Source organism: Zalophus californianus, chromosome 14 (genome assembly GCF_009762305.2).
Source record: "Zalophus californianus isolate mZalCal1 chromosome 14, mZalCal1.pri.v2, whole genome shotgun sequence".
Taxonomy (NCBI): Eukaryota; Metazoa; Chordata; class Mammalia; order Carnivora; family Otariidae; genus Zalophus; species Zalophus californianus.
This window is the reverse complement of record NC_045608.1, coordinates 59,468,777-59,489,959: the sequence shown is the minus strand read 5'-3', so window position 1 is coordinate 59,489,959 and position 21,183 is coordinate 59,468,777. Positions and strand designations below refer to the sequence as shown.

The 21,183-nt window shown below is 37.5% G+C and overlaps 1 long non-coding RNA gene across 2 annotated transcripts in view; it reads right to left on the bottom strand.

Annotated features, from left to right (window-relative positions):
• The window catches only part of LOC113913272, a 156,703-nt gene that overhangs the window by 60,353 nt on the left and 75,167 nt on the right, over window positions 1-21,183 (bottom strand). Inside the window, exons 2-3 of one of the 2 annotated variants that reach the window (XR_003517135.1) lie at window positions 8,718-8,752; window positions 300-639 (exon numbers count right to left, since the gene is read on the bottom strand). This is a non-coding gene — a long non-coding RNA (uncharacterized LOC113913272). Of the gene's footprint in view, window positions 1-299; window positions 640-8,717; window positions 8,753-21,183 lie in introns of those variants that run through there. The other variant, XR_003517136.1, reaches the window with a different exon arrangement.

The window sequence follows — 21,183 nt, the reverse complement described above, 5'->3', positions numbered from 1 at the left end:
CTCTTCGGGCTGGCTTAAAGGCAGGAGCTCACTGGGATGCTGGTGGGAATAGGGCACCGGGGCTGTGGGGTGTGTGGTGGGGAACAAAGGGGTGGTATGGGAGTGCAGGAGGAAGGGTACTTGGGAAACCAGACAGAAGGGAAGGGAGGATCATAATTGGCTTCCCTGACCACCTTGAACCCTCACTTGACCACAGCAAGCCAGAGTCCTCTAGAAATAGTACAGACAGACCTACCTAGGACAAAAGAAGTAGAATCAACAGTAGTTCTGAAACAAATCAAAGAACCATTTAAGTCCATTTAAGCTTTATTACAATGAAACTTGGGCAAACAATGTACTTCACAACTTATTTTGCAAAACAGACAAAACAACAACAAAAGACCCCAAAAGTGTTTGTTTGAATACCCTTGGATTATAATTTTTCACTCCATCCTTGATTTCTTGCTTCCTTTGACTCTCTGCCTGTCTTCCTTTCTTCTCTCCTATCTTCCTTAATCTCCTTTTTCTTCCTTCCTTCCTTTCCTTCCTATTTTCCCCTTCTTTCTCTCTTTTTCTTCCTTCATCTCTTCCTTTCTCTTGGTTATAGGATGTCGGTCAAAATAAATGTCATATTTCACTTTTTGAATGTGGGTGCAGAACCTGGAATGGGCAACAGGTGAATTAGTACCATAAAGTAGTGCCTCCCAGGTTTCCCTTTACCCCTCCATCTTCGTCCACCGATTCTGTGCCAGAAGCACATTGAAAGAGGTTTAAAAAGGCATTCACCAGGCTACACAATACAGATAAAAAGTGTTTTTCTGTAGAGAATGTCCTCATTAAAATAGCTGTGACTTTACCATAATTCAACTGTTTTTTATTGTCTTTGCCAATCACTGTGTGTATGTGTGCAGGCGTGTGCATGTGTGATGTCACTGTTCTGACATAAGTAGAATGACCTCATTCCAGTCATCCCTCATGCTGCCTCTGAGAGTGGCTAATCTAAAATAAACACACAGAAAAATTAAAATAAAATAAAATAAAATAAAATAAAATAAAATAAAATAAAATAAAATAAAATAGACACACAGAAAGCTTTTGATAATTAATGTATTTTTCTTATTAATAATGTTCCATTATCTTCTTAAACTACTACATTTATAAGAGGGTTTTTCATTGCTGTCATAAAAACTGAACAGTACCGTTCAAATCTTTTTTTTTTTTTTTTAAGATTGTATTTATTTATTTGACTGAGAGAGAGAGAGAGAGAGAGCACAAGCCGGGGGAGCGGCAGGCAGAGAGGGAGAAGCAGGCTTTCCACTGAGCAGGGAGCCTGATGCAGGGCTTGATCCCAGGACCCTGGGATCATGACCCCAGCCAAAGGCAAACACTTAACCCACTGAGCTACCAGGTGCCCCCATTCAAATCTTTTATAGGGAAAACAAACCCTAGGCTTTTGTCATAACTGACTGCTAGGAGGAAAGGAAGTCAATACATTGTCTTCAGGACATTTCTCTCCTTTAAATGGGTTAAATGCTATCAGTTCTCCAGAAGTTTGGGGAATAAAATGAGATGATAGATAGGTACTTGCTTTAAAAGAAATGCACAAATTCTTTTCTCAATCTCAATTCTTTGCATCTATTAGGAACTTAAAGGACATCTGGGGAATGAATGGATTATTTTTCCATTCAAGTCAGTGACTCGTAACTATTTATTCATCTTGAATCCCTGTAAGATATTAATAAAACGAAAATATAATAAAGAACTAACATTTATTTAGAGATTTCTATTTGCTAGCCACTGTTCTAATTACTTTCCACATATTAACATGATCTTCACATCAAACCTATGAGGTATTTGTTATTTATTATTCTATTTCAGAGTTGAGAAAACTGAACATGGCACCTATGAAGCCACCTGCCTTAGATCACCTAGCTAGTAAGGGATGGAGCTGTGATTTGAACCATGCAATCACTTCCAGAAACCATCTCTCAAGCATCAAGTATCATCACTACCACAGATATACCCTACAGGCTTCATTACCAGACAAATAAACACAAAATGTTGACCCATTTTTAGGGGAGTCACAGAATGCTTGAAGCCCAACCATGGATTCTAGGTCAGTAATCCATGATTATATTGAACTGGTTTGGAGCAATGCTTGAGTGAGTTTGTTTTCGTGCTGACAACAGGAAATGTAGCACTAATGCATTTTCAGGTACTAGAAAGATGGGAGAGGAAAACGGAGTAATAAAACAAAACAGAGGTGGAAGGCCATCTGGGCCAAACTTTGCACATACTATAATATTTATGAGATTAGAGTTGGCTATATTCTGGCTTTAATATCCAGGGCTTCTTCATCCAAAAGCAAATCCTATCTAAATAGAATATATACATATGTATTTCACGATTCACAGCAGAACTGTGAAAACCTTAGTTCCAGAAAATACAGTCTACTTTCCTCCCAACACAAGGTACGGTTTGTAAAGCAGGTGATCCATGGTGAATAGCAGAGTGAAGAAGACTAAGACATCGGTATGGTTGTTTGAATCAGCTCTTCCCTGGGAAGGAAGCCACAGACACCCTTTGTAAGTAGCTGATCTTGTCCTCTCTCTGGAAACATATCAGCCTGGGGGACTCAAGAAAAGTCTGACCTGAACTCTCCTTTCCCCTTTCTTTTCTGTGCAGTGGTCTTTAGTCCTACCTTCAAATGCTATGCTACTTCTTAATTTAATTACACTTGTCCTCAAAGTCAGACATTTCAAAAGAGAGAAACTTGGAGGCTCCTCTCCTTCTGTCTGCCCAGACCTTCCTGGTATGTTTCTCTCCTTTATAGTAGATTGGGTGATACTGTCCCATAGGTCATTGAGACTGTGCTAACTTTATTATTCTTAAATGTTGGTTTTGCTCTATTCTTGTATTCAATATGCTGTCAAGTCCATCACAAAATTTTTATTTCAGACACTATACTTTTCATTTATCGAATTTTTTAAAAAGATTTTATTTACTTATTTGACAGAGAGAGACATAGCAAGAGAGGGAACACAAGCAAGGGGAGTGGGAGAGGGAGAAGCAGGCTTCCCCCTGAGCAGGGAGCCCGATGTGGGGCTTGATCCCAGGACCCTGGGATCATGACCTGAGCCAAAGGCAGACACTTAACGACTGAGCCACCCAGGCACCCCTCATTTCTAGAATTTTAATACGGTTTGTTTTTACCATTTTAATCTCTCTGCTGATATTCTCCTCCTTATTCATAATTATCCTTTCCCTTTAGATTTGAAAGGAAATATTTTCCCTTTAAGATTTTAACATATTTATAATAGCTGCTTTAAAATCTTTGCTATAGTTGTCATCTTATCTTTGTCATCTTATAGTTGGCTTCTATTGATTGTTTTTTCTCTTTATATGAATAGCAATTTTTTGTATGTTTTCTAGTAGATATTATGATTGATAAGTTGGTGACATTTATTTACTTTCTTTTATCTTTTCTGAAGGGAATTTGTTTTAGTTCTCATAACAATTAATTTTGTTTGACTAACACTTCAAAGACTATCTCTTAGTAGTGGACATCAGATGAATTTTGCATTTTTTTTTTCCAGCCGTCTTGATGTTGTTTCCTGCCAGCTGACCTAAAATATACTCTGCCCATACACAGTATAGTATAATTGTCAGGTAAGTTATTGAGTAGAGTTTATATGCAACTTTTTTAGCTGTCCCATCTGTGGCTTCCTCTTCTCTGGAATTTCTTCTTTACTCTCTAGCCAATCTGAAAATTCGAAACACCATTTTGTGGCAGCAATTTGTTTTTGATTTCCTTTTGTCTTCTGCTCCTGTCCCAAATAGCTCTCTTGTCTGGTTTTGAGTTGCAATATCCCTAATAAAAATGCCTATTTATTGTAAAGGTTCCAGTAATATCAACTAGAATTCTTGAGGCTTTCACATCTCACTAATCCCTGCACATCAGTATTCAAATGAATAAGACAGATTATTTGAACAGCTATGTCCTGTATCTAGAAGCAGGAGTCTGGTCCTACTTTCCTATGTCTTTCCTTCCATTTCATTATCTCTCACATCGTTTGTCATTAGTTCCCTAATAATTTTCTCTCTCCTAATCACCTTCCATGCTATCCTACCTTCCTCTTTTCTTTCTCACCTCCCCTTTTTCCTATAATTTACTTCCCTTCCTTTCTGTTTCTTCATTTAAAAAATATATTTATATTTTTTGTTCATTAATGAGGTTATACCTTCCTTCACTTTACTGGAAAGAAATTTATCATTGGCTTCCTTTACTCAAGGTATCCTGCAGCTTTCCACAATAGCTAAAGTTTCTTACACAATTCTGAGCAAAAGGGTTGTAGGCAATTCTGGGAAATCCCTTTTCACACCAAGGATTCTGAATTCATGGTAGAATGCTTTTTCTGTCTACCATAATACGCTTCCTTTTACATTACCAACAATGCACTAGTCACTCTGCCACACACACACACACACACACCAGTTAGAGACAATAGAACATATGCTGTCTCAAAAGAATTAGGAGTATACTGGGGAAGAAAACTAGCACCAAAATTTTCTACATATCTGCATGACTTAGTTTTGCACTTCAGTTATGCCTCTGCTCAAGTGAAATGATTTCAGGAATGCCTTCCTTGAGCACCTTATCCAAAATAGCAAACCCAGAGAATTATGCTCCTTAGTATCACTAGAAAAAGTATCTATTTATTATTTCCTATAATGTTTGTTTCCATCCACTTGAATGAAGCTCCATTTAATGTAAGGGCATTTTTTTTTAAACTACTCAGTAATGGGCCTAGAATCTGGTATCTAACACACACCTCATAGACAACTGTCAAATGAAAATGGAATGGATGCTTTGCTTCTAAGTCTAAGTGGCTTTATCATTTTGGCCTAATCTATTTCACCTACTTTCCACAGTTGGTCAAGTTAGTTCTCTATTCAAAAATTTGAATGACCATTTTACATTTCAGATTAAAAAAATTATAAACCCCAATATCTGGGACATTTCAGTATATTTCAGACCAACTTTTTAAGATTTAAACTATTTTTTTGACTTATAAGCCCTGCACTAGTCATACTTGACCTTCTGACTTCCTGCCTTAACCTGAACATATTTTTTGTTTTGTTTTTTGTTTATGATTCCCCTCATGTATCTGTGGCTATTCCTTACTCATCCTTTGAATTCTATGTGAATTCTTGCTTGATTAAATACCTCCAACAGTTTCTTTGATGTTCTTTCATGGCAAACACCACTTTTTGACTGTTTTTTGTGTATTCTGTTCATCATTATACTACAGTGGCCATATCTTCCTCATCTTTACCTCTCTATAGCCTCTCAAAGAAATAATGTCTCATAAACTTAATTCAGTACTACTCTAAAGTGGATTGAACTTCTTTTAATTATGAGTGGCTTTAATCAGCATCACAGATGATGCAGTCTTAAGCTGGCTTCTGAAGGAAGTATAATTATTAGACTGATGGAAGGCTAAAATGAGGACCCTCCTACAAGGCAACAGGAACTCTGTAACTCAAGGTACAGAAAGAACATGACATTTTTAAGGAAGGTAAAGAGGATACACTGATCTAAGAAAAGTACAAAGGTTATATCTTCTTGCTACAGTTTCCTGGGAACACGGATTTTAAAAAAAGAAGAAAAAAAGTCTATCCTTTCATAGAATTCTATCTCTACATTATTGGGTTTTGGACCTATTCATTTTTACACTGTGAGACCCCTTTGATTGCAAGCATCAGACTATGTTGGGAAGGTGATAAAAGCTTTGGCATGCAGTTCTACCAAATAAGACCTCGCAGAAGATGAACAGAGGAAAAGCGCCTGGCAGTTATATAATTGAAAGGGAGGGAGGTGAATCAGACACTGTATGTCCTAAGGAATCACATATAGTGTAAGCAGTTCACTGATCTGTATCAACACATTAATGATTTATGTAGCTTTTAATTTACAACACAGACATATCTAAAATAATCAGGTAGAAGTAGGCATTAAAAACTCACTGCATGGGTCATAAAATGATTAGTTATTCAAGTGACTTCAGATTTGTATTTCATTAAGGAATAATTTTAATTTACTTTCAAACAGTTTATATACAGAGATTTAAGAACTCTTGCAAAATGATTATGCATACTCCAGCTTTTATGTATCCAATATATTTGAGACACTTGCATCTCCTTTTTTTCTTCTTGCAAGTAGTATTAATTTGTTTGAGAGCACACATCCAAAAAATATGGCCCAATAATTTAGTAAAAACAACTTTAATTTACAGAAAATGCTTGGCATTTCTTTCACTATAATTTCTATTATGTGCAGTTTATACAGATTTGGGACTGGAGGGGGTCTCTTTCTACTCTAAGTGTGAAATGAAATTATCCAGACATCCCTAAGATCCCCTGGCCACTCAAGGTAAATACTAAACCTTTTATGTCATCATCATCATCACAGTATCATATAAGGTTATTCTTAAAAGAAACCTCAGAAATTATATGCTCCAATTTGTTCATTCATAGATTAAGAGTTGGCTCCAAAAGGTGAAGTGGCTTGCTGAAGTGCTCACAGGTGGATGGAACTCAGGTATCCTGCTCCCTAGCCTAATATATGTTCCTTCATATCTTGAGGTTCATTAGCTCCATCTTAGCTGTTGAAGTTATTTCTAGTGTTTAAAAAGCCAACTTGCTGGTTCACTGAGAGTGTTTATTTTCTGCTTCCTTCCTGATCAAATACTGCGGCAATCTGTAAAAACATAACCAGGCTAGGGGCAGTTTAACTTGAAATTAATCTTATCTAGGCTATTAAGCACCTAGTTTTTCTGGTTTCTGCAATTCTATCACAATAAACATTTTGAGATGCCGCTCTCAACTCCAAAAACTAACACAATTATATAAAAAGCTTAGCCATTATCAAACTTATCTGGAAGGCAATGTAGCTCAACATGTCGGCAGCATTTCTGTCCTCAGATTTTTTTTTTCTTTTTAACTAGTTCTTTATTCACTCCCGTGCTCTACCCTGGATCTCCTTAGCTCTTGCCTTCAATGGACGCCTGTCATGTGGAACTTTATTGAGGGCCTTCTGAAGCTCATGATAAATCATGTTGCATGCATTGACACTGTCAACCTTGTCTGTAACCTTCTCAAAGTCAAAGAAGTTTGGCAGATTTCTGCTCTTGCCTAGATGAGGTTCTTCTCTATCTCTCCATAGAAGATGATAAGTCGTGTACCTTGCACACTTAACAAAGTTTCTATTTTTGACACAAGTTATAAATGCTAAGTTAAATGATCCAGTGAACATTTACTTAAAATATGTAACTTGTGATACATAAGTTATCCATGCCAGGCTAATGTTCTCTTTCTTTGTCTGTCAACTCCACATATTCCTTCTAAAATCTCCTGCTTCAGATCCTCATTTTGTCCTTAAAAATGAAGGATAGCAAATGACAATTTAAACATTGAGTTATACATTAACACATTCAGTGATGTGCCAAATATCCTAAAACCAGACTTGAAAGTCTCACAGCAGTTACTGCTATCTCTCCATTTTTGCCATCTGGAGCTCATCATGCCGACTTCAGGGATCATTCTGTGAAGAGTTCTAGGACTCTATTCTAGTGAAAAAGATGCTAAAACTAACTTTTGCACAACCTTTTGGAAATGGTCTTTTTTTTTAAACTCCAAGTTCTGCAGCGTGCTTTTGTTCACTTAAAATTTATTGTGAGAGGTTTTTAATGATTATTTTTAATTCATATAGTTTTTCCAAGGTATTTTTCATTCTTTATATAGGTTTTTGTTTTTGTTTTTTTTTTGTAGATCCAGAGCATTCCATTTAATGAATGCACCAGAAATTATTAAGCCAGTCTACCATTGATGGGCATTGTTTTCAATAGGGATTTTTTTTTTTTTTTTTAAATCTCAAGTCTAGCCCTGTTTCTAGAGGTTTCCCTTTGCAACTACAACTTAGCCTAATTTCTAGGACCATCCATATACTGGCTTCCCTTTGTATATCATCTCCTACCTGAAATCAAACTAGATTCCCTGATGTCATCTAAATTGCCACTTTATCCAATCACACCTTATAGTTTTTTATTTTAACTGCTCTGACTAAGCTGCTCTTTACCTGGAAGTCTTTTTGCATAACTGTCTTTTCATGCAATCCCCACCCATTCTCAAGACCCAGCTAAAGTTTCTTGCCATTCACTCATCTGTCCTTGACACTCCAGCCTGTGTTCATTCTGTAGCTTGTGCCCTCTTATTGCCCTATCATATGCTGAGGTCCATGATAAGAAGGCCTGGGTCTCACCATTGAGGTCTTCCTTCACCACTATCCTGACCGCCAGGTATTTAGTGGGGGCTCAAAAAGTATTTTTATGTTGCAATGGTATTGAACTGACTGCTTTCACTTTCATTCAGATGATACATCTGCTACTTTATGTCTTTCATTGCATTGTGTATGTTTGTGTGTACTCACACACGTGGTATGTGCACGTGTGTTTAGATCCATTATCCACTTCTAATTGGTAATCTCATCAAGGACAGCTGCCAAGCCTTAAACTAGTTTATATCCACTTGTGAGACTAGCTCAGTATTCTACACATGGTGATGTTTAATAGATACTTGTTGATTGTTTATAGGAGTGATATTCAAAATACTTAATAATCATAAGGGGTGCCCAACCAGTCAAAATGGATGTTGGTCATAAGCATTCCATAAAGCCATACCTGTATACTGGCTCAGTGTCAGTACTGGTTGTTTTCTGTAAAGAAAAAGAAAGCCTGTATGTAAATTAATTAGAGGCCCACAATATCTAGTTTGTTAAAATAAATTTAGATAAGAGAATACTTTCAATGTGATGAAAAATGAGATTAATTTCACAAGTTTTAAATAGTATTAAATAGGGGCACCTGGGTGGCTCAGTCGTTAAGCGTCTGCCTTCAGCTCAGGTAATGATCCCAGGGTCTGGGATACAGCCCCGAGTCAGGCTCCCTGCTCAGCGGGAAGCCTGTTTCTCCCTCTCCCACTCCCCCTGCTTGTGTTCCCTCTCTTGCTGTCTCTCTCTCTCTCTCTCTGTGTCAAATAAATAAATAAAATCTTTAAAAAAAATCAATATTAAAAAATAGTATTAAATAGTACTTTATCTTTTTCATCTAGGAGTAGGCTAAACTTTTCCTATTTCTATAATATGAATTTTCCTTCTGTTCTATTTATAAACAAAGCAGTTGAACATGGAAGGAAAAGAGTAAATCTATGGCAATGTCAGAGAGATAATCTGATAGTTCCTGAGTTGCTGGAATTACCCAAGTACTTTTGCTTAAGCCTCCGATCCTAGAATGCACTAAGAATATGCTATTATTACAAATATTAACAGTGCCAGTTAAGAAAACATGCTCAATTTTCCAGAACTTCTGTGTTGGAATCTCCTTATAATGTTAAACCAGAAAGGCCCTGTTGGCTTTAGTTTCAAACTGTAATAGTGAGTTATTCTAACCGATGGAGTTCCTAACAGATGAGCTAAACCCATGTGGAAAAATAAAAATCCAAGGCTAGGAGACTGAATACTAATGCAAATGTCAAAGAGCAAAAACAGATTTTTTTTTTTTTTTTTTTTTTACAGAGGTGGAAACAAGAAAAAGATATGTTTAAGACTGAGGAACCTGGCAAGAAAGACCAAGTAAGTGCCTACATCATATCCCTGGAGTATTTATTATTTCCATCTCTAATTACATTCTGCTGTGAAGTTTCTAGGGATAATATATATTAAGGGAAGACAGGAGCCTTCAATTACCTGATTTCCAAAACAATAAATGCATTCATTCCTTCTTTTATTATTTAATTCAATAAACATCCTTCAGTTCTCAAGGTGAGCGAGGCCAGGTACTAAGCAATGGAGACTCAAAGACATTAGGAAGAGCTTGTTTAAAGGAAGGTGAAATCAAGGGGTGCCTGGTTGGTTCAGTTGGTTAAGCAGCCAACTGTTGATTTCAGCTCAGGTTATGATCTCAGAGTCTTGAGATCAAGCCTGCATCAAGCTCTGGTCTCAGAGTGGAGTCTGCTTGTCCCTCTTCCTTTGCTCCTCCCCCTACTCGCATGCTTTTGCACATGCTCGCTTTCTCAAATAAATAAATAAATCTAAAATAAATAAAAGGAAGGTGAAATCAAGAGAGTGGTTAAGAACACATTGTTTGAAATGCCTATAGACACGCAAGTAGGGAGGTTTTGTAAGTAGGTGGAAGTATGATACTACACTTGATCTTAGCTGACTGCAGCTTAGGTTTAAGATTAGGATGATAAGTATTAGGGTAAAGGTTAGGGTGATAAGTATTTTTTTATAACTTGTATATATAAGTAGCATATAGCATATATAGCATAGTATATTATCTAGAGCATCTGAAGCTGCACTCACTATTGTTTTTTGTTCTTTTTTTTCTTCCTCAGTTAACATAACTTGCTCTGTTACTTTTCTTGTCTTTGGCTCTTACTTACTTGCCATATTTATTCAACATCTTAAAGGTACTTAAAAGTACTACTTGTTTTGAGAATGGTTAAGAAGTCCAATATGACTCTATCTTTTTATATTCCCATGTTTAAAATAAGGATGAATAGTTGCTATCATTTTGGTCTCTAGGTGTTTAAGAGCTCTTGAGATCCTTGAGAGGTTTCGGGAGAAATCATTTGAGGGACCAAAGGCATTGAAAATTAAACTTCTATGGAAAGGTAGAGAGGTGCTTTTCAACTGTGGCTGCATATTAAAATCATTGGGAACTCTTAAAACATACTGATGCCTGGGGGCACCTGGGTGGCTCAGTTAGTTAAATGACCTATTTTTGATTTCGGCTCAGGTCAGATCTCAGGATCATGAAATCAAGTCCTGCATAGTGCTCTATGCTCAGCAGGAGTCTGCTTGAGATTCTCTCCCTCTGCCCCTCCCCATGCTTATGCTCTCTTTCTCTCTTTTTTTTTTCATTTTTATTGTTATGTTAATCACCATATGTTACATCATTAGTTCTTCATGTAGTGTTCCATGATTCATTCTTTGTGCATAACACCCAGTGCTCCACGCAGAATGTGCCCTCTTTAATACCCATCACCAGGCTAACCCATCCCCCCATCCCCCTCCCCTCTAGAACCCTCAGTTTGTTTTTCAGAGTCCATCGTCTCTCATGGTTCGTCTCCCCCTCTGACTTACTCCCCTTCATTCTTCCCCTCCTGCTATCTTCTTCTTCTTTTTTTTTCTTAACATATGTTACATTATTTGTTTCAGAAGTACAGATCTGTGATTCAACAGTCTTGCACAATTCACAGCACTCACCATAGCACATACCCTCCCCAATGTCTATCACCCAGCCACCCCATCCCTCCCACCCCCCACCACTCCAGCAACCCTCAGTTTGTTTCCTGAGATTAAGAAATCCTCATATCAGTAAGGTCATATGATACATGTCTTTCTCTGACTGACTTATTTCACTCAGCATAACACCCTCCAGTTCTATCCACGAATGGCAAGATCTCATTCCTTTTGATGGCTGCACAATATTCCATTGTGTATATATACCACTTCTTTTTTATCCATTCATCTGTCGATGGACATCTTGGCTCCTTCCACAGTTTGGCTATTGTGGACATTGCTGCTATAAACATTGGGGTGCACGTACCCCTTCGGATCCCTATATTTGTATCTTTGGGGTAAATACCCAGTAGTGCAATTGCTGGATCGTATGGTAGCTCTATTTTCAACTGTTTGAGGAACCTCCATACTGTTTTCCAGAGGGGTTGCACCAGCTTGCATTCCCACCAACAGTGTAGGAGGGTTCCCCTTTCTCCACATCCCCGCCAACATCTGTCGTTCCCTGACTTGTTAATTTTAGCCATTCTGACGGGTGTGAGGTGCTATTTCATTGAGGTTTTGATTTGGATTTCCCTGATGCCGAGCGATGTTGATCACTTTTTCATGTGTCTGTTGGCCATTTGGATGTCTTCTTTGGAAAAATGTCTGTTCATGTCTTCTGCCCATGTCTTGATTGGATTATTTGTTCTTTGGGTGTTGAGTTTGATAAGTTCTTTATAGATTTTGGATACTAGCCCTTTATCTGATATGTCATTTGCAAATATCTTCTCCCATTCTGTCGGTTGTCTTTTGGTTTTCTGGACTGTTTCTTTTGCTGTGCAAAAGCTTTTTATCTTGATGAAATCCCAGTAGTTCATTTTTGCCCTTGCTTCCCTTGCCTTTGGCGATGTTTCTAGGAAGAAGTTTCTGCGGCTGAGGTCGAAGAGGTTGCTACCTGTGTTCTCCGTTAGGATTTGGATGGACTCCTGTCTCACGTTTAGGTCTTTCAACCATTTGGAGTCTTTTTCTGTGTGAGGTGTAAGGAAATGGTCCAGTTTCATTCTTCTGCATGTGGCTGTCCAATTTTCCCAACACCATTTGTTGAAGAGACTGTCTTTTTGCCATTGGACATTCTTTCCTGCTTTGTCAAAGATTAGTTGACCATAGAGTTGAGGGGCCATTTCTGGGCTCTTTCTCTCTCTCTCTCTTAAATAAACAATCAATCTTAAAAAAATACTGATGACTGGGAACCATTCAAACCACTTAAATCAGAACCTGGGTAATGCCAAAAGTGTGAATCCAGGGGTGACAACCTTTAGTTTAGAGGAGCTGGGTTACCAACTAGCCGATTAAGAAGTACTCAGTAAGTTTCTATTTATGTCAAAAGCTATGGTAGATATTATTAGAGACATAATATGCAATCGTTCTCATAGGAAAACTCATGTTCTAGTTTCTGAGACAAACTACCAAATTATTTTATTATAGTAGAAGGTAAGACTGATATCTAACAATTATACTAGTACTCACAAATAAACCAAAGGAAATCTCAACAAAATTGCTGTGGAAATTCATATGCAATTTCCAAAAATGCTGTTCTTATTCATAACATTTAGTTCATAACATTTAGATGATTTTACTCTGGGAGAATGTGTCACATTTGCTAGAATACCCTCTATGGTAATAAATCTTCATCTAGTAGGATGGATTTATTTTTTGAGAAACACTTAAGAGTCATTTTACAAACAAATCTAAAGACTTGGATAAAAATATATATATTTTTATTTATTTATTTATTTATGAAGAGACAGCTCTTCATAAATAAGAGACAGGATAGCTCTTTCTTCTGTATCATAACACAATTCTGAATTCATTTCCATAGACATACAGAGCATATTTTGAGGACAGCAGCATCTTAAGAATTAAGCATATGTCCCCTTATTGTTACTATTTTGAAGTACAACACCTATCTGAATGCAACAGGAATGATCTGCATCTTCAATGACAGTGCTGTATATTGATATCTCATACCAATCAGTATTAAATCCCATCATAGGTTCAGGACATACTTCCAATTTTTGTGCAACAACAGATGAAAGTTGATGCTAAAGTATTGTTCTTCCTGTAGTTCCATAATAATCAGATGGGCAGACAGGGGTTCAGCCTCCATTTGGGAAGGGTCTGAAATGGCCCACCTGGAGTATTTCTGTACCTTTTTAAAAATATATATCTATCTTATACTATGAAGCATGGATCTGGTGTGGTTCTTCAGCAAATCATCTAACAGGTGATTATCTTGCCCCTCCTTATCACTTGGCAAACATACAGTACTTGAACATTAAGGGTGTTTAAATTTGGAGCTTTTTATTTTAGAATTACAAATTCCTCCTTTCTCTGAAACGTTCAAATTCAAGTCCCTTCTGCAGAAAGGACTCTAAATAATCCAAAAGATGCTGGCTTTGGTGAGTATAGTGCTAGTGTTAAGACTCTGTCAAGGTGGCGTTTGCCTTTGCTTTAATAAGTCTAATAAACTTACATCTGCTTGGTCAGTAGATTTTTCTAGTAGTTTTTCAGTAAGTTGACAATCAACAGAAAATTTGTTATAACAGATAAAATATGTAACCTGGCTAATAATAATAACGAATCATTGCCATTCCCAGTCAACTCCCTCATGATGGCTGGAGGGTGAACCAGGTGACTTCTGAGCATCCCCTTCTAGCTCTGAGAATCTAGGAATAATTATTTTATAGTCTACCCAAAAGTGTCCCAGTTTGGCTTATTTCCTTAGATTTTAGTGCATGATATTTCTGGTGATATTGTTGGTGCTTGGATATTTCTCTGGCTATTGACATCTTTATTCAATTAATGGCAATTTTGATTAGTGTTTTGCTTGTTTTCCACTTTCTCATGGTTTCTTTGGCCCTTTTCCTTTTTTGGTCAAGTATGTGCATCACAGTTAGCATTACTGATGATAACGAGACATTATGAGTGATGACACTGTAGCTTTTGGCTTATACTATGCTTCACATCTATGATTATTGAGTTTGCTTCTTACCAAGTATGTCTGGGAAAGTGTTTGTGCTCCCAGGTAGAGAAATGATGAAGAAAGAGTGGCATAAAGATGTGGTGCTTTGGTGTATGTGTGCCTGTGTTTATGTGCACATACGTACTCCAAAATCTTCTATGAGTTAAGTACTTTCATTGTCACTATTTTACAAAAAAGGAAACTGAAGTCCAGAGTGGTTAGGTAACTTACCAAGAGTCACACAGCTATTAGGTAGCAGAGACAGAATTCAAAAAAAGTTTAATTTAAAAATGTAGATTATTGTGTCTATTATTATTATTATTACCACATTAATTGTGATAATTAACATTTTTAGAACTTTAGGAAGCACTTATACAATGTAATTTGTCAATGTAGGTCAAATTGATACAGAAGAGATCATTAATGAGAACAAGGATGGAGGGTTTTTATAGTAAGATGTGAAGCTCAGAGGGACAAGTATGAACCTGTAGTTGAGGGTACCCAGGGGATCCAACTGTTGTGAAGTAAGGAACAAGGAGGGGGACAAAACTGTCTCTATTGAAATACAATGTATGTACAATTGATAAGTTGCAGACTAAAGTGTCTTAGAACCCTAACTTTGGAAGGTACTTTCACAGTCATTAAAAAGATACAAAAGGTACAATAAAGAGGCATCCTGGGTTAATAAGTACTTTATCAGGAGGTCTCTGCGGCAGTACTGGTAGATAAGTCTGAATGTCTAAAGACTGATATATAGTGAAGGGATCGATGAATTTATCATTTTAGCCCTAGGAAGGAACTTGAGAGCTCTGTAAGTCCACTGTGTTCATTTTCCAGATGAATCAACGGACCCAGAGACTTAGTTTAGTCATTTGTGCCTTGGGTAAGAACCCAGTTGTCCTGGCTGCCCATTCAATTTTCTTTTCACCTCACCATTTTTCTGCTTTATGTTAGTGGAAATCCACCCTGAGAGGCGCTCCTGCTCCTATCTTTGAATCACAGCAACGGCCTGCCCTGATACGATTTCCTTCTCAAGCTCAGCACAGAGAAGAGCGTGACTGCACACCTTCCTAGTGAACAGAGGAAGACAGATGCCATCTGAGGAGGCGTCTGTGAGTCCTTCCACTCACTGGCACCCAGGCACCTCCAGTGTGCATGCATGTGCAAGTGGAATCTCACTTTCCCTTTACAAACTCAGAGCTCTATTCTAATAATAGCCTATGGTGAGACCTTTCTTTCCCCCAGAGGCTGTGATTCTTCCATGTGGTAGTCACTTCGAAAACCTGCCTCCTGCTCTGCTTTTCTTCAGAGGAAAGCTCTTGGGAAAATCCTGCTTCCAGGGACATTCAAGAACAGCAAGTAGCAATGGCTTCTTCATCTCAGAATGGAACTAATCTGAGTCCACGCTAAACAAAGGAGTGTGAGCAGTAAGAAACGGTTCAGGCTCAGCTCCAGTTAGCAGTACCGTGGGCTTTCCACACACAAGAATTAAAATTACGCTGCTTTGGACAGACACACAGGATTACATTTCCTAACATTTCTTAACTATTTTGAGAAGGGAAGGGACTGCAAATAGTTGGCCGCGACATAGATTTTGTGAATTTTCTTACTTAAACCTATAGAAATAAAATGGACATTAGGGATTGGCATGAGGTGGTGGCAAAGCATTGGACTAGAAGTCCAAACAAATCGGTCTTTGTCATCCCTCACCACCTTTCATCCTTGTGCTTATACTGTTATTTAGCACTGATATTCTGTCTGCCAGTTACTTCTCTGGCCACATGTTATCCTGTTGGTTAAAATAGGGATTGGTAACTAATAGTAACTGCTATCTTTGATTATTATTTTTTTTTGTAATATCTCATTTAGGTTCAACAGTAGGACAGATATTATCCACATTCCTAGAGATATGAGATGACTTGCTTAACCTCATAAAAGTTGCTCACTGCAGCAATGGATTAGAGAGAGCCCAGGCCTTACAGTGCCTGGCCCAGTGCACTCTTAAATGTACCATCATCACGATTCACACAGAGCACTATCATTGAACAATTGCATTATACCACAGCTGGGGCCCTACTTCACTGGCTGCCAAGAACACTGAGTGAGCGAGTGGGCATGAAGTTGTCCAATGAAGGGATTAATGGTACCCATGTCGAAATTAGCTTTAAAATCCTGATTAGAAGTCACTCTCCCTTGCAATGAATTTGGCTCAGGAAATTGAGAGAAGAGAAGCTATTTAGAGCAGTGGTTGATGCCTCAGGTTTTGCAGTCAAGCTGCCTGTGTTTGAATCCTGGGTCTGACGTTCAGTACTTAATGTGACCTTGAGCAAGTCATTTAGTACTTATAGTTCTTCATTCCTCAAGTGGGGTTAATAATATCTACCTCTGAGGTAATGATATCTTTAAATGGCAGTACATTCAACAGGCTTAGCACATAATAAATGCTCAATACACATTTTTCTTCTCTCTGTTCCCCTCTCCCTTTCTGTTCCTACCACCCTTCTTAAATACAGAACTTAAAGCTCAGAGATGTTAGGTCCACACTGAGACACAAGCCTCTTTTCATTATAATATCTTAACATTTCAACTAGGATACTTCTGGGCAAACTTCCAGTATTGGGAACCCAGGTTGGGAAGCAGGCTCATGGGGAACATGTCCGTACATCCTGTCAAAGAGAAGCTGTTGACGGCTAATTCCTGTAAGTGGTCTGTAAGAAACAGAGTCTACTTGGCCCCCATTCTGCCTTCCTTTTCTTGGTCCCTTGCCCCTTTTAGGCAATTAACATATAATTCCAAAGATGATTGCAACCTCTTTTTTTTTCTCCACATGGGAAAACTGCCACCAAGAATCACTATTTCTACAAATCATGATACCTGATATACCACACAGCATACTGAGAAACCCACATTACATCTGCCTCTAATTCCAGGTAAAATATCATGACAAAAATCACAGAATCTTTGGCAAATAAAACTCGACAGACACCTGCTCCAAAATTCTCATTTTACAAATGAGAAGGAAAAACAGAGAGGTTAAAATAAATTTGTCCAAAACCAGAGTTTCACTCGCTGGTTTTAATTGTTTCTAGAATTTCATTTTTGTATGCATTCCCCCACAAGGAAGAAAACAAGGAATCATTTTCCTTTCATAAAGAGAGAGAGAGAGAGAGAGAGAAAATAAGACAGAAGCAAAGCAACAGAATTTATCTTTATGAAAGCAAATTCTGTAGATATTTTGCCAAAAAGGACACATAGTGAAAATGGATTAGTTCATTTGAGTGGTTTGTGGAAAATATATATTTCCCGAAGCAGGTGGTGCTATCAAAGTGAATAGGGAGAAAAATGTCGTGTATGAAAAATATTTTTTTTAAAATGCTATTTTTCAAGTCAAAAGGGAAATGACACAAAATCCTACCACTGACTCTGACAGCATATTCTAATGGGTTCTGGCTGTATTTTAGAGAAACACACACCCACATACAAACAGAAACATTTTCAAAAAGGATATGTATAGAAAACCCTGGAGGTTTTACATTTGTTAGATAGAAGAAAAAAAGAAAGACAAACGGCCTGCCAGATAATGAGATGAGTGAGCAAGTAAGTCATTGGAAACTCACAAAATGTACTTTTTTGAGACATTTCTAGTACTGTTGATATAAGCAAAGAGACATGGATGGAATAAGAAGCAAACTGTTGCCCCATGGACATTTTAGCAAAATTCTAGAATTCACTTTAAAAAAGTAGCTCCATGGTTTAATGTGTAAATTAGTTTGTTTTTAGTATATATCGATCTTGTCTTCTCTTATTTACCTAAGTTTTTTTTTTTTCCTCTAACTAGTAAAATTCAGTTCAATAGGCATTTACTGGACTCCAGCCACAGAATACGATCTGAACTACACAGGACATTATAGGGCATATGTGGAAGTTAGAAATGGTGAGGAAACATGCTAGTTCGTTAGGAGAATTAGCCTATTCCATTAAGTACTAAACTGTATGGTGATTTGTAAGTGCTGGTCCCTGCCCTTCTGAAAGACCATGTAATTTATCATCCTCACTGGGATATTTTTTTTCATCTTTCTATTGAAATATAATCTACATACCAAAAAGTGCATATATCATAATTATACAACCTCATGCCTGTTTCTCCTCCATTCACTGACTTACCAATCTGACTGTTGAGAAAAACCAACCTACCTTTTCCTCTGCCTGGAATGGGTGTTCTATGTAACAACCACAGTAACAGTACCGCTGTCCCACTTCCATTTAGAGAGCTGCTGTTCCTAACAGGCACCAAAGCAAGAGCACCCAGAGAGTAGTGGCCAGATTTCATGCCCAGGTGTGCCCTTTTCTAAAATTCTGATTTCTTTTCTGCCCCCCAGTGCCTTTGCTTATGAGTCCCATCTTTACCCAGGAGGCTGCTCCTCACTTATAAGCATATTGAGGACTAACGCATAACTCAGTCTGAGTGAAGCTCCTACTGACTCTGGCACCTCTCCGATGAGTTTCTCCAATTCTTTTAATTTTTACCATACTGTTTAATGCCTAAGTAGATTTCTACATTTTCTGGTCACTGTTGCTTTAAAAGCAATTCCATAACACAGTCTCTAGCAAATAGTAAGTCCTCAATGGTTAAATGCTGTACTTTAATTTGCCTCCAGAGTTAACAATGCAATCTTGCTGGGACAGGGGGTTTAGGTAGTCTTCCTGACACGTTTGCATAGTGTCCCCCTAATTCCTCCTATAAGTACGACATTGATGTCTATGTGGTGTCTCAAGGCAGAACACTCAGGAACATCACAAATAATTTCCCAAACCTCAAGCCCAGTACATACTCAGGCACAACCTTCTTAGTTACATATCTTAAATCTAGTTTAATGTTTTTTCACCATCATACTCAATGTCCTTTCCTGGGTCAGTTCAGCAGTTCTACTCTGGACCATTAGAAAAGTTACTTATGCCAGGCACTCCCACACACTTCAATCCATTCTTACCATATTGTAGCCAGAGATGCCCTGTTAAAATGACAGTGAAATTGATCTACAGCTTTGCTAGACACTCCTAATGCGTTCCTCTTTGGTGCTAATTCCGTAGTATGAAATTCAAGATCTTTCATGATATCCTACCCAGAATAGGCATTTACATGTGCAAAGGCTTACCAGATCATGATCAGAAAAGAAAGCTAGCTAAACTTGCTGGTTAACTTATTCTTGGAGGAGGCAGAATGTCAGATTAAAGGGTTTTCTTTCCCAGTTTTTACTTAGCAAGCAGAAACACTCAATTTATGGCAATAAAGGCATTAATTAAGCAGAGCATGGGAAAATGTCAATGAGAATTGACAGCTGTGACTTCTCAGTTAAAATATTAAGTAAAAGTTGCCTGCAATCCTTTCTCCTCCACGCTCTCCTCCTTCTTGCTCCTCCAGTATTTGATTAAATACACTAGAACGAAAACATCAATTCACTCTCGTTAGAGGGCAAGACATTGTGAATTAATGAAGTCAGATCTGTGGGCACTTTGATTCAATTCTATTACTTTCAAGTACTTATGATAACTGGACCTTAATCTTTCCGACATAGAGATCATTAGTATCATTTAGCACATATCATATTGATCACCTAAAGTCACTCGTAACTTACAAATAAATATATATACAAACACACACATTTATATACATATGCATATACATACATACATACATATACATGCATGTTGTGTTTATGGTAAATCTATATTCATAATTATTGCTTAAAGTAATTTTTAATTATATATGTGTTTGTGACTGTGTTTGGGGTTTTCAGAGCTTAACTGTTAACATTTCTTAAAATATTTTGTTTCTTCCTCCTTTCACGGAGGTTTTCTAAACTATGTTATACTCCTCCATCTCTCTATAAAGAAAAAGGATTTTTTTTTAATTCAAATTTTTGTTCTACCTCTTCTCAATTTGGTGGGATATAAATTAAAAGGTTTTACTACAAGGAGTATCAAGTTAAAATAATGATGATATTTATTGCAAGAGACCTATAATGTGAGTCAAATTGCTTTTGGAGCTCAACGATAAGAGTTTTGAAGCTGTATATTACCTGGATGAAAATCTTGAGAGCAACAATGATACAAGCTTCATTACCTGGTGTCATGCTTATAACAGGGAGGCTTTCGGTTTTAAATGGTATTTATTGAAAGCTAACCAGATTGTGAGCATTTAATTGAATATATCAATTTTCAGGAGACCAGAATTGTTGTGTTTGCTTAGAAGCTTGTTCTAGAGAGCCCCCCGCCCCAATGCTAGAAATATGTAATAATTCTGTGTCTGAAAAAAGCTTCAGGTAAAACGGTAATTTGCTTCTGCAATCATATCAGTTACTCTGGCAAAATGCAACCCCAAATCTCACATGACAGTTTACAAATTAAAACCTGTAGAAATAATTAAAAAAGGAGATATGTACAGGAGTGTTACGTGAAAATGTAAAGCTTCAGCAGCCAGCTCAGCTGAGTGATAACTAGACGTGAGGTACAAACTAATTGTACTTACCTACTCCTCATAGCAAAAACTGCATGCACGGAGGTTCTGCAGTGGGAAGAAAGGGTGTGCACGATATTTTTACTCTCTTAAAGTTTCATGTCATCAAAGAGAACTAGTACTAGGAAAAATTTGACCGCACGGGAGGGAATGCCAATAGTTTGGTATTAAAGAAATTGTTGTGATCTTTTCTATCTTTTCAATAGTTTTACTTTCCCGTGCTTCTTTTGCATCTTACTGACTTATTCAACAAAGGCTGTTAGAGCAACTACCTTGTTTGAAACCCTGCATCATCATCAGTAACTTGTTCCTCCAAATGGATGT